Genomic DNA, 14344 nt, shown 5'->3' on the forward strand with positions numbered 1-14344 from the left:
TGAGTAAAGCTCTTGTCTGTGGAATCTATATAGAGTAGAATAATAAAGCATAAAATGCATATTTTGCTTTATGTTGTCTCAGATGAGCGCTGGAGATAAGAGTCCTTGATCCCAGCTTTCATCCTGCCTCTAGAGGTTATTGGTTTGTGTAACGAGAGGACATCAGTTCTGGGGTGTGTGTGTGTGTGTGTGTGTGCGTGTGTGTGTGTGGGGGGGGGTGTGTGTGTGTGGGGGTGTGTGTGTGTGTGTGTGTGTGTGTGTGTGTGTGTGTGTGTGTGTGTGTGTGTGTGTTCAGATTTGAAATGCTTGGGCCTAGATTTGATTTTCCCTCCATTTCTAAGGAACAGTAGAATTGGGGTAGGAACTTATCAGTTCTCCCTTTCTTATTTTTCCAAACCCTGTAAGTCTCTTTGAATGTCTCTTCTCATTTTCTGGGGTGAAATCAGACTTTTGGGGGTTTTTTTTGCTATTTTCATTCACTAGAACACCATTACGGAAACTAAACTATTGTTTGCTCGTCAAAAGAAATGACCCAAAATACGTTTTAGAATGTAGCTTCATTTACTCAGTCACTGACTGATGGCTCCACAGCAGTCAATAGGAATTGGCAAAAGGTCCTCATTGAATTAAGAAAATCACCTGTATCTTTTGCAGTGCAGGCAATAAAATAATCTCACTTTTTGTGTTGGAGCAGGAGTAATATAGAGAGGTAACAGAGCAGCGGGTCACTGGTGCGATGAGCAGTTTCAGTCATGTCCAAACTAAACCAAACTTACTGGTTGCCCTGTATGCAAGTTGTGAACCCTGTATGCAAGATATATATGCAAGAACTGTGAGTCCTCCAGAAATTGAAATGAGGAGTGAGGCTCATATCACAGAGGCAGCTCAAAGGCCAAGAAGTGGGGTTTCCAACAGAAAAGATTGGAGAGCTGCTTTATTGGTGCAAAACTTTCCCTTGGCTTAAATGAGAATCTTACCTGATAAAGGGCTGAGGAGAAACTTTAGGGTTTGCAGTCACAGTTACAACATATCCATGAATTAATGGTGCCCAGCAAAACCTGCACTGGTGTTGCAGAAGGGTTGTCTGCAGAAAGAGATTAGGAAATTAATATAATATATACTGGGCCCCTAGGTTATAATTACCTGGGGTTTGTGTGCTCTTCCTTCTGTTGCAGGCAGACACAGCTTGTGCATGTTGTGAAGGGCACATAACTGTTGAGTTTGCATTTGAAAATGTCACCACGAGAACGCTCTAACCTTTATGAGGGGTTCCCTCAGGCTTTTCAGCTGCAGTAATCACCCTTGACAGAGCACTTGGTGTATTACCTTATACCAAGTTCAGTAGGGATGCAAATATTCATCCAGACATTTGCTTGCTGGCAATGCAGATTTCTGAGTGCCTGAATGTAAACGCAAAGGTCCTGTCTTCTGAGGAGGCCCATTGGCATTTGGGTCTCAGAGCCCTGTTCGACTATCTGGACTCCTCCCTGCTATTCTTTTTGAGATTTATCATTTTAGACTCACTTTGGGAACCTGAACATAGAACCATCAGCTCTTGGACTGAGCATTGTAGACCATAGTTTCTCTGTGGTTTTTAATTCTAGGTGATGTATTCAAACAGGTTATAAGAAATACCTTCAGCAACAGGGAACTTTTCTGCCACACGGGAAAATGTGACTAGTTAAAATTGTGATATGGAATATCCATACTGCCTTTAAATTCAATTTTTATGAATCAGGTTCCTTGTAAATCAATATTTTTTCCTGCACAACGAAGACTCATTTTTTTTGTCTTTGTCTGCTCCCAAGGGATTAGTGACCCTGACATAATATTAATTAGCCCCCTTTTTAGTGGGATTCAGGCAATATTCATCTCTACTTTTTGTAAGCAAAAGCTATAGATATCCCTGGTCCTTAATGGCGAACAGGTGATTCACACGGAAATCTCAGGATTAATGACTGTGTTAATTCTCATAGCATCACCATGCATCACATTTTCAGCAGTTTACTACCACTGTTGTGGAATCCTATCCGCAGTTTCCCACGAGTATCTCTTTCCGTGCTTCTTTCTTTTTCAAGCTTAGATTCAAGACCTATAATATTTTTCAGGTTAGCATCCACAGCTGATGCTTTTCAGAAGGGATTCAACTCATTAGGGCCAATTGTAGTCAATTCAGTCATCAAATGCATTTGCTCCAAACATATCATTTGCATAGGAATGGGGGGCACTTGTGTCCAAATAAACTCCTAGATAAGCTATTTGTTAGCTCTGTTATTATCAGCATATTGTGGCAGCTGCAGGTCTCAACTTCTGGTGACTCGAAACCGCCTTCAAGCCTGTTCTGTGCACGCATTCTCTGTGAAGTTGTTTTAGTCAATTGATTAATCCCAATTAGTTGGTCACTAAACCATTCAATTAATTTAACAATCCACAAAAGTCGCAGATGAGATGCCTCATGGAGACAGATTCAGAGAGTTAATAAATGAGAGCACTCAAAGATGATGTCACAGGAGCACTTTAAGAAGGATGAACAAGTGTTAAATCAGTAAATCCTTAATTCCTAATGCACAGCTGTACTCGAACGTCACATGGTGTTTCAGCAAATGTGTGTTGCCCAAGGAGACCCAGTCCTCATTTGACTGGCAACACTCCTATTGACTTTATTTTCACCCATGCAGGGGACAGTGAATCTTGATCTGGCATTTTTTAATTGTCTTTGCATTTTCTTATGCACCAGTCTAATAGTTTGTAGTCAGGATATTTCCAAGTGATGTGGGACAGGAAGGCTCAAACCCTTCTGGGTAGAGAACAGCATTTGGTTTAGCTCTCTGGGCCATCTTGTGTGTCCCCCATGTGTTATATTGTGAGTCCAGGAAATGCAGACAGATTTCTGGTTTCTGTTCTATGTCCTTCAACAGATTTGGCAATTATATTAGACTTTCTATAGGTGACCACTAATCTGACTGAACTTTATTTTCTGGATGCCTAACTCACAAGTGGAGCCTGGTTTGCAGAAATGGTGGGAGATCATAATAGAAACCAAGATGAGCAGAGACTTTGCTCAAAACATACAGCATTGAAGATTTCTGAACAAATCAGACCTATGCATAATTCAGAGTTTAGAATTAGTGGGCATTAGACAAATCTGGGTCTATGTCTCTGTGCTTCAGGTTCCAACCTATGAAACAGAACTGGGAATAGAAGTGCTTCACAAAACAGCCTAAAGATGCATTCATGGCACGTATAAGACTCAGGAGAACAATAAGGTTTTGCGATGAAAAACATCCATGAGAAATTTTAAATCCTCCGTTCAATGCAGGCTTTATATATGTACAGTAAACAAGGCACTGGGCCACACACCATATATATATATATATAAAAAATACTTCCATTCTGACAACTCTATAAACAAAAAGGAAAGGGCTGCATTGAAATATCTGCATCTGAAATTTGGAAGCGCGTGGGTGAAGCATTGGCATCTCTGAAGTCCATGGCAAATAGCCCGCCGACTTTAAGGCAGCTAGGCTTATGAATACGCACAAGGGACTGAATTAAGGTTGCACAGGCAAATGAAATCCTAAAATATGCTAATTTTATGCTTCTGATTTTGCAGTGGTAACGCTCTTCTAAGTATGTCTGTCATTTTGGTTTCCTTTTACCAAGTCATTAGCTGGGGAAGATAAGTGGTAGCCTTGTTTTTCAAAGCGCTCTTATGAAAAAAGCAATTATATTGTGTGAGAATCTACTGACCTCAATATGGGCAGCCCTCCGTGCTTGGCATTCATGGTGCATATGTTTATTCCTTGAACTGGCCAAGGAAACAGCAGTAGTAACATTGGCTGCTGTTCCTTAAGAGAAATGAGCAGGAGAGATGGGTTAGCTGTGGGTTTCATAGGTGCTTGAAAAGGCAGGGGAATATTATAACCAAGAAACCCAGAGATCAGCTCTAGGTTTGAATAGAACTGTATGTGCTATATATGTATATATATAAAATCTTTATACCAAGTTGTATATAGCTCCTTGTTTCCCACCACCCCAAGCCTGACTCCTTTTCAATGTTTGTCCTCTGAACTTGGTGTATCACAGCTTTCCTCTCTTATTTTTTTCCTGCTGTTCCTTACCTCCTGCCTAACTGTGACCTTTTTACACATGCCACGCTAGTTAGGGATATTCCATGTCCATATCTCTCATACTGTCCTAAAAGACTGTAGAGCCTCTTACATTTTACGCTATAGTTGCTCTGGAATGGATTTCTGTTGCTCTTGGAGGATGGTTCCTAGTGCAATTAGCTGGAATGCAGAAGAGGTCCATTGCTGGGGCATGAGCTGTAGAGAAGTGATGAATATTGAAAATTAAATGAGAAGCAACTATACATATGGCAAATAAGCAAAATTATTTGAAAGGTGAAGTCAGTCTTCCTATTAAGCTTTATACGACTGGTTTGGGGTAGAGTATTGTGAGCGGAATGACTGTGGGAAAGCTGTGAGGAAAGGGAAGAGGGATGCTGGCATGGATTTTAATGAAAATATCCAAGGATGCCTTGATAGGAGAAGGAAACAATGTAATTTTCTAGTGTAAGTTGTGATATACACAATTCTGTGTTTCACGGACTGATTTGTTCATTAAGCAAGTAAATCCTACTTGAATAAGAACATTCTGTCAGAAAGAGACATTTTCTTCTTTTCTCATTATGAGATGGGGCATTAGTGTAAGGAGGAGAGATCCGAGCAGAGAAATCTAAGGATATGAGAAGAGATACCAGTCAAAATCTTGAAAAGGGAAGGTGAGCATACAAGATCTGGTAGAAGGAAACAACTGAAAAAGGATGCTAGAAGGTCTACAGGATGCAGACAGCATTGGGAATAGCACAGTGTAGACTCTTAAGTGACTGCTGACCATAGGTCACTGGAAAGAAGATTGGCACACTGAGGTTTGGTAATGGATTGTGATGAAGGGGACAGAAAGTCACACTGAAGTTAGTTGTTCTTTTCATGGAATAGTCATTTGATCTGTTTGTCTCTTTGACTCCATTTAATATCAACACAGAAGGGAATGAATGATTTTTATTTTAAGTTTGACTCTCACTGTTGCAACAGACACCGTTGTTGAAATTCAGCAGGATAACAGTGCAGTCAAATCTCCCAGGGGACCACGATACTGACACAAGGCTCTTGGCTTCTCAAGTATTTATATAAAATTCAGTTTAAAGAGAAAGAGCCTAAGAAAATAACTGAGTGCGGTAAGACCTCAGGTACAACATATTGCATATGATGTAGCTTTACATTGTGGTTGTAAATGGGGAAGAATTTCTTCTTAAATGTCAGTGAGTTTCTATTCACCTTCTTCAAATGACCTTATCTACAGGAAAAGGGGCTAATTAAGTCTTGTCAAGCAATCACTGCAAAGAATGTGCAGGAACCAAAAGTGCTGCTGCTTTGAGACTGTTAAAGGTTAATTTACAAATAATGGCACAGAACAGTAGCCTGGCTCAGCTTTAGCAGTTCATTGATTAAAGCTGTAAAAGGTAATAACTAATTTAACAACCCAGAATACAAAAGTGGGATCTTGTTTTTTTATGGAATGTTGCAGCTGTTTAAAATGGAAGGAGCTAGAAAATGCAGCTGTGCACATCTGTATCCTCTATACTTATTTTAACCAATAACTAAATTTCTATGAAATTTCATAATTCCAACTTTCAAAACCAGAAATACAAACATATCAAAATACCATGTCTAAGAACCACTGTGATAATATCTGTAATATTTCAAAAGGAAAAAATAGGGAAAATACAGAACAGCCAAGGTCTTCATGTTTCTCCTGAAAATCGGTCTTCAAATTAGTGATATAAGTCCCTCAAATGAAGATCATAAGCAGTTTAACGAGTTCCTAAGCCTACACAGTAAAGTGTCATAGCGATTTGGTTCACAGCCTCGTGTAATCACGGCAAAAAATCATCCCCATAAAGCGTGCTAAAATCATTATTTAAAGCTGCAGTATCTCTACCAGCTCAGTAGAATCCGGAGAAGGAAATCACGGCAGCTTTCTCACATAGATGCAGAGCAATGACACTACACTGAAATACAAATAATCTGCAAGGACCATATAAGGCTAAATCCCTTTCTTTTATCTCATCTTTTGACCTTGGACATTGAATTCTCAATTCCACTGAGTTGCAGAGACCTTCAACATGATGCACCATCCTCAGTTTTGCCCCTGTTCCCAGTACACTATTCCCAGGATACTCCCTGGATGCTTCCTGCTCTTCTGCTTTGCTCTCCTGCTTTCCACTTCTGCTTTCTCCATTTTCATCTCTTCCCTATTTTTCTTTCCTCTCTTCCCTATTTCTCTTCCAAACTCGTTTATTCCGTTCATCTAATGACTCTGGTCTCTTCCTGCTCATTTGTCCACTGTGCCTCCCCCTTGTGTTGTTATTCCAGGAATGCTGAAATGCAGATCACTGGCTCAGCCACATGTCACCTTTTCAATATTTCACACTGAACTAAGTATTTTCTCTGACAAAATCTTCTCATTTCTGACAACCTGATGGGGGCTGGAGAGGGCTGAGAATTTCAGATGCTGCTCCAGCTGTAGAAAAACATTTTGAAATCAGAAAGATTTTTCAAAAGAACATCTCAAAAAAATGTGAATATTTTTATGACAGATGCAGCTTGACGTACTGAATATGATTTTTGAAAAGCTGCTGACTGTTCTGCCCAGGAACTCCTCTGCTTCAGCACATGCAAACTGTAGCTGAACCAGCAGTTTGGGCCCTCAGTATGTGCAGCCAGGACTAGGTGAATGGAGAGGTTAGTTTAGATTTCTGTTCATCTGAGTGGGCAAAAAAAAGAGGGGAAGATAGACTATATCATGCAGAAGCTGCAGTCATGATTTGGCCACTGTTAAATTTATTTTCTGCTAGTTATTTTCTTCTTAGCTCCAAAAAACCCCATGGCTGACCTGAAGTAGTATTTGTGAGCATTATCACATGGGGTCCATTATATTTCAGTGGAGTGTACCAAGTAAATTAGATGACATGGATGAGAGATTTAATAGTGTGTGATACCTTAGTCCTTGAAGACTCAGTGAAAGGGAAAAAAAAAGGACTCCTCAGGATTTGAAAAAGGCTAATGCTGGAAATATCAAGGTCGTGTGGTCTGATTGTCTCGATATATTTGACTAATTTCATTTTGACTATGAAAGAGTCTTTGAAGAGTCTTCATATACTGTAGGGAATTATTGATTCCACCTGCTACAAAGATTTGTGAGAGGAATTAACCTTTCTCATTAGCCCCAGGCAATGCTGAATGCATTTGTGCATCTTGGCATTTAGTCAAGTCCCTGGGCACATGCAGCCCTTCCACACAGTTTAGGGCCACGTTTGTCCCTGACTGGTGCCACTTGCTGAATTTCCCGAAGTGGAGATGATCACGTCCAGCCTCTGATCTCCACATGGGCTGATTTTTCCAATGTAGATTTCTTGAAGGTTCATGGAAGGCCGATAGCTCGAGGAAACCTGCAAAATTTCTGATGCCTGGAGTAAAATGAGAGTAACAGGAGCAAAAGGACTAGTGGCTTCTGTGAGTGAGTAATATGAAGCAGCCATTACCAAACTGCAGACAAAAGCTGCTGCAGCTCAAGACTTTTCTGTTATCACTCCTTAAAATGACAAAGATTTTACATAAGCAGTTTAGCTGGCTGTAATTTCTATATTTAGGTGCTGGGAGAAAGTATAATGACAATAACTCCTTGTCTGCTTAATTCATCCTTTCCTGCAATAACCTCTTTGCTTCCTCAAAATGGCAGTTACCTAAAAGATGTTTCTTGATAGCTGTTACTAACTCTACTCTTTAAGAACAAAGTAACATCTCTTGAAAAGTATCAGATGTTTATTAGGAGTAACTTTGTTATGTCCGCAATGGTCAGCAGTTTGTTAACTCTTTTGAATCAAACACCAAAAACTCTGTTCATCAGGTTTCCACCCTGATTAACCTACCACCGAGAAATTAGTTGTACCCCAAATGTTGCATAACTGAGCAAAAAAGGGGGACACAACACTTCTTACAAAAAAAAGATATATTTTTCCAGGTGGTGTAATTGATGCCTGGATATCTATTAGGAAAGTATTTTGTAAATAAAATAAAGTCCAATTTTCAAATCTAAGCAACTTTTTAACTTGTCCATTGCTCTATGTGTGTGCTGCTTTATGATATTAGTAAAAAAAACCCAGGGAGTTTGTCCTAAGTACGCACTGGTAATATTCTGTAGCTACACAGAAGACACGGATTTTGATTTTCATCTCTATTATTTTCACAGAGGTTTCAATAAGTAAATAGAAAAATCACTCGCAGCTGTGCTACCTCAGGTTGTGATCTTGTCAGAACTTATAAACTAAACAAGTGTTTATCTGGTCAGTACTTCAGGGAATTGATGGTAATCAAATTATTTCCACATGAGCTTACAGCTGCTTTATTTTCTCCCTGTTCTGCCTCCCTTTTGTGTGTGTGTTTTTTTTCTTGTTCTTTTTTTCCCCTCTTTCACTGCTGTGGTCTTGATTTTATTCTTTTTAGATTTTCCTGAAAGAAAATAAACTCAAGCAGATGTTACAATAACCTATCATGCTTGTGATCCCAGAGGAATTTCAACCCTGTTATGTCTTGCAATATCCAACTCATTATCTGATAGAAAAGAGGTGAATAAAATAAGGAAGGTTCTAAGTGTTTTGAAGAAACTTTAATCTGCAATGTATTTATATTGCAAGTGATGGAAGGAGAAAAGAGAGCGAGGGAGTACAGGCCACTCGGTGATATTACATCTTCCCCTAATGGATGTCTGCCTGTTTGCAGCACTTTGCTGTACACAAGGGTCATGAATGTATTTTTCATGTGTTTATTTTTGTAACTGGGCATTGCTTCAGCGTCTTTTATTAATGCTGTAGTGTGGCAGTGCCTCTCAGGTCAGATGGCACTTCACAAAGCCCATGCAAATCGGAAAAGACAAGCCTTGCCTTAAGGAACGTACCACTTACATGAGCAGGGCGGGCAAAGGCTGGGAACACAGGGGAAAGGACATGATCATTATCCTGGTTTATAAAGGAAAGAAAAAAAAGGGCAGAAAAATTGAAATTATTCTTATCACAGATTGCTCTATGGTGATGCTGAGAACTGGATCAGCATCCACCTGGCCCCAAATGCTCTCACCACAGCAGGGGTGAGCAAAGAATAACAGAGCTGTGAGCCTGTTTCAGGGCATCCTTCTCTGCTCCGCTCCAGCCTGCTCAGCCCTAGAGCCCCTTAGGTCAGAGTTTGCAGAACCCTGTGTAATTATTGTTTCAGCCGTCTTGTGCTTACAGGCCCTTTGCCTGCGATGTCAGACCTTTAGCAGCTCACAAGCCCTGCTTTTGAAGAGGCCAGCAGAGGCTGCTTCATGTTCCTCTTGGCCATTCAAGGGGTGATGGTTTTAAACTAGAAGAGGGGACATGAGGAAGAAATATTTTACAATGAGGGTGGTAAAACGGTGGTCCAGGTCGCCCAGAGAGGTGGTGGATGAACCATCCCTGAAGATATCCCAGGCCAGGCTGGACGGGGCTCTGAGCAACCTGAGCTGGTGAAGATGTCCCTGCTCATGGCAGGGGGGAACTGGATGAGCTTTGGAGGTCCCTTCCAACCCGAACTATTCTATGATTGTTTCTCTCCATTGCACCCCCCTGATCTCTTTGCTGTATCCTTGCTTTGGTGGGACTGCCAGAATAGAGCTGGTCTGCACGGAGCAGAGAAAGCAATACTGCAATACTGTGCATGTTTTTCCAGCACACATTTGATTATTTATGTAACATTGACCTAAAGATGCTGAATTTACTTTGAGAGCTAAACTCTAAAGTCATTCGGTCATTACTTATGTGCACTCAGAGGGTGTAATGAGAGATGTAAAACAGTAATAGCAGCATGCAAAAGCATCCTCTTCATTATGGGGATTTAATTCTCAGAAAAATCAAGGCTGTGGCTGTGGAGGGAAGGAATCTGAGTGCAGCTTCTTTGCTCTTGTCTTGTATAATTACAGTCACCCATCCCTAAAAGCATCCCCTCTTAGCACGCACACACAGCTAGCAAAATAAATGGGTTGATTAGGAAGAAAAAACCCACAGACCCTTTGTGGTCTTGTGGAAATTGTTTCGATGTGTTTATGCTGAGAAAAATGATGTGCTGCTTCTACTTGCACAGCAGAAGGCAGGTTCAGAGAAGGCAGAGGAGACTTGGTGCAGGCTGTGTGACCTTGTGCAGAGCGTGTACACCCCAGCTCAGCACGCCGTGCCAGCATCAAATACCAAAAAATAACCAGAGCAAACCAGTTAACAACAGCAGTTCATCCCACGGTGAATGCTATCCAGGAGGCTGGAGCTATAATAGGATTCATTGGTAGTGGTTGGAACATGATGAAATGAAATTGCTTATAATTTGATTGAGTTTGTTACTAGGAACAGAACAAGTGCTTCATTTGCATTTATTAGTGGCCCATTTCTGTCTTGTGCCTGCCTCCCGTATCTTGTTTTTTGACTGTTAAGGAAAGGAGCTGTTGAAAAAGCAAGTAAGATTTGTTGACTGGCAAGCAAATTCCTGTGCCAGCAGATTCACAGGCTCCCTTGGGGGACATGTGCTGTGCTGTTGCATCGAGCGGGGTGGGATTTGAGGGGCTGCAAAGGGAGTTCAAGCTTCATGTAAAGGTCAGATCTCAGGCATATAATACTGAAGCACAGACAGGCTGCTGCCCCGGCTGGGAGTGGCGCTGATTAAATACCTAATTGTGCAGCTAATCTCCTTAGGCTCCCTTAGACAATTAATGGCAAGAGAGGTCGGCTGCCCTTCCCACTCTGCGTTTGTTCCTGCAGCTACTAAGGCCGCCTGAGGGATTTTGCCTTAGTTTATACCTTCTTATCCTGTAATCACACCTCCCTGGCCTAGTGCCTGGTCCTTTGGATTGCTTATTCTAACTAGGTTATTCAAACCTTGAAAAAGAACTACCTGGTTATTGCCAAGAGGCAAACTCTAGTCTTCAAGTAATTCCAGCAGGTTTTTCACATTCAGATTTTTAATACATTGGGAGAAATCAAGAAGCCATAGGCTGAGCTCAAAAGCAAACAACAAAATCCTGGACCTTCTTTAGTTCTTTTGATTCCATTTTCTGCCATTTTTGTTGCACAGAATCACTTGAATATGGTAGCTGAGCTTAAAGAAAGAACAGAATGGTGTAAGACTCAGAATAAAATCAGAGGGGTTTCCAACAAAGGCGGTGAGTGAAAAATGGCAAAACCTGTATTCACAAAGATCATCAAAATATTGAAAAATGCAGAATGAACAATTTCTCCCCCAGGTTTCCTTCAAACGCTCCCTGCAGACCTTACAACATTGTTCGTAAGACACAAAACCCAAACTGGATTTTTTTTAATTACCAAGGATCATTACACATTAAACACATCTCAGGATCTGCCGTTGCAAATTATATTCTCCTCCCTCTTGCTCTCAGTTTTTCACTATCTCATGCTGTATTACTTTTCCATGATCCTGTGCTTCCAGGAGCAAGAGGCTGTTGTTGTAGTGGTAAATCAACTTGCATGCCTATTGTGGTGCCTGAGTGGTCATAATAACTACAGTAGCTGAATACTTTGTCTTCGTTGTTGACCATACCATTTTAAACTGTTCCCGTTGTTGTCTCAGACAGTATAAGCAGACAGACTGTTGTGATAAGCAGTGTCCTTTCCAAATGCCTGCAGTCAAATGTATTCAGTCATATATAGAGGATAAGCTGGCCCAACGAAGTAACCTTCATCTGCGGCATGCATAGACCATTAGGAGGAGGAGGAGGAGTGTGCTGGCACCACATGGCTCATTAGCTTTCCAAAGGATTCATCCTCTCTAGTTATAATGCATAAAGTCATCACTTCATGGCAAAAATTACCTGTTCTCCCTAGATTATTATCTTGCTGCAAATTTATGCTAAGTAGGTAGCAGAGCCTCCCTCTTGCGTAACTGGAAACAGAAGAATTAAAATAAATGAATAGCGTTAGTGTCAGATTATCTGCTTCAGTTATTCCCAGACTTGACTGCAGTAGGGAGAAAGAAACGTCACCTTTTGCTTTTAATTGAGCTTATTTCCTGTGGGGCAGGAAAGGTTACAGAGTTTCACAAGGACCACACACGCTGTGGTCCACTCTGGATCCCCATCCTTACCCCTCTGAAGACTGCAGGTGCAGTTATATCGTAAAATGTATATCAGCACTGAAGTCTGGAGACAGAACAAAGCACGTTTCTGTTGTTCCACACAGTAAATCAGTGTATCCATCTCAGTGTAGAGACGTTCAAACTGCAACTAAACCTACCTAGGAGACCCATTAATGGCAAAGAGAACTGCTTGCTTCTGGGCTGACGGGCAAAATAATTTGGTGGTCCTAATCCAGTTCCCTGCCGGCAGTTTGCCACATTGGAGAAAACACTGTCACAACTGAAACTAATTGGCAGGCCTGGCAGGGAGGCCAGCGGGTCATGCAGACTAAATCCATGCAGGTCGACTTCTGCTCTTCTCTGAGGCGTGTTGGCTAGACGGCATGGCGGGGCGCTTGCAGCGTTTCTGCCGGCTTTGTAGCTCTTCTCAGTGGAAAATATATTCCCAGCCTGATGCTATGACTGTTTATTTCTTGATGGATTTTTATGACTCTTTAAATTGTGTGTCAAATATAATTTCAAAAGCTTAACCCTCATCAAGGTTTACAATTAACCTCTCTACTCTTGACTGGTATTTCTACCATTCCCAGATGGCAGGTGTTTGTGATAGACATTGTAGAAACTGTGTCTGGGTCATTCATAGCTATGATGTGAGGTCAGCCCTGGCTAGAGATCTTTGATGATAACTTCACTCTGATCTGCACATTCTCCTTTCCCTTTGTTCATTTCCCCTGATGAATTTGAATTAAGTACCGGTTTCAGAGCTCTTCACAGTTCCCTCATGTGGAGTAAAAAATCATCAGAGGATGGAATGTAGGTAAAAGTAAAAGTAAAAGAGAGGTGTTTTTTCCCATTTTATACTAACCTTCCAGGCAGTCTCGGGGTGCACTCCACTTGTGCGGAACAGAAGAAAAAGAGGCAGTTAAAGAGTATGAAGTATCTCTTTGAGAAGAGCTGCAACAAGCCTGTGTTTATAGTGCTCGGTACAAAATCACTGCCAAGTTGGCCTGCAGAGTTGCTAGGAAACCAAAATAAAAATCCCTGCTTTGGAAGGCACAGAGATACCATGAGCATGACAGATTTTTGCTGCTATTCTTCAATTTTTTTTTAGTGATGGTTAAGCAGGGTTGCAGAGGATGGAGAGAGGTGAGAGGGTGCACAAAGCAGAGTTTGGAGGAAGCACTGGGAAGCTGACATCTGTCCCAATGGCTGTAGTCCTGCTGGTGTTACAGACTTACCGCAAGTAATATTAATTTTAAAAAAATGTTAGTTTTCAACTTCAGGACAATGCGATATTTCCCTGCTCTTACCCAGCTTGTATTCCAAGAAACATGGAGGCAGCTGGCAGGGATGATATGAAGTGTGTAGCAGGGAAGAGCTTGCCTGCATTTCAGGGAGGCCGCGTGGGGTAAATGGATGGGCTCTGTGTAGCTCCATATCAGCTTCTACCAGCCTAAGTCTGGGATCTGTGGTTCTGCTTTTTCTTTTAGTACTTGCCATACATTCCAGTCCGCTCTCAAATCAGTGTCGTTTCTCCTCTGGCTATAGTGTTAGCTGGTTCAGGGAGCTGATCTGCCTGAAAAGGCCTGTGTAAGCTTTATTTTCAAATCAATTAACTGCTGATGAGAACTAATACCAGCACAAAAAGGAGTAGGGCTACCACAGACTAGAAGCATGGAACTGCATCTTCAGCATGAAGGATGGTTGTGCTTGTAGAGAATCAACCTTGTGAAAACATGGTGGCAGAAAGAGGAAACAAGAGCTGATCAGATTGAAGAGTTGATCATAACAGATAACGAAAAGGAAGATAAGGACTTTCATTACCTGAATAAGAAGAACACAAACAATGAGTTACTATGTCCAAGAATAATGAAACATTTGATAAGGAGTTTCAGCAGTACAGTAATCCCCTGACAGAATCCTTTTTGAAGTTTATTTATGAAGTAGAATATTGAATAGATATCTGCATGAAGAACATAGAACTCCAGCACTGGAGACACTAATTTTCGAAAGCAGAGATGAGGCACAGATGGATTTACAGCTACACTGTAACAATAACTCAGGCTATGCCCAGCTCCTCTATATCGCAGTCAACTTGCAAAAATACTGACTATTTCTCCTGTTTATGCTCC

At 41.2% G+C, this 14344-nt stretch overlaps 1 protein-coding gene across 3 annotated transcripts in view; it reads left to right on the forward strand.

Annotated features, from left to right (window-relative positions):
• LOC309445052 (protocadherin alpha-C2-like) overlaps positions 1-14344 on the forward strand; it is a gene marked incomplete at its 5' end in the record, with an annotated part of 97485 nt that overhangs the window by 61998 nt on the left and 21143 nt on the right. The gene's annotated exons all lie outside the window — the stretch shown is intronic.

Source organism: Streptopelia decaocto (genome assembly GCF_964273445.1).
Source record: "Streptopelia decaocto genome assembly, chromosome: 12".
NCBI lineage: Eukaryota > Metazoa > Chordata > Aves > Columbiformes > Columbidae > Streptopelia > Streptopelia decaocto.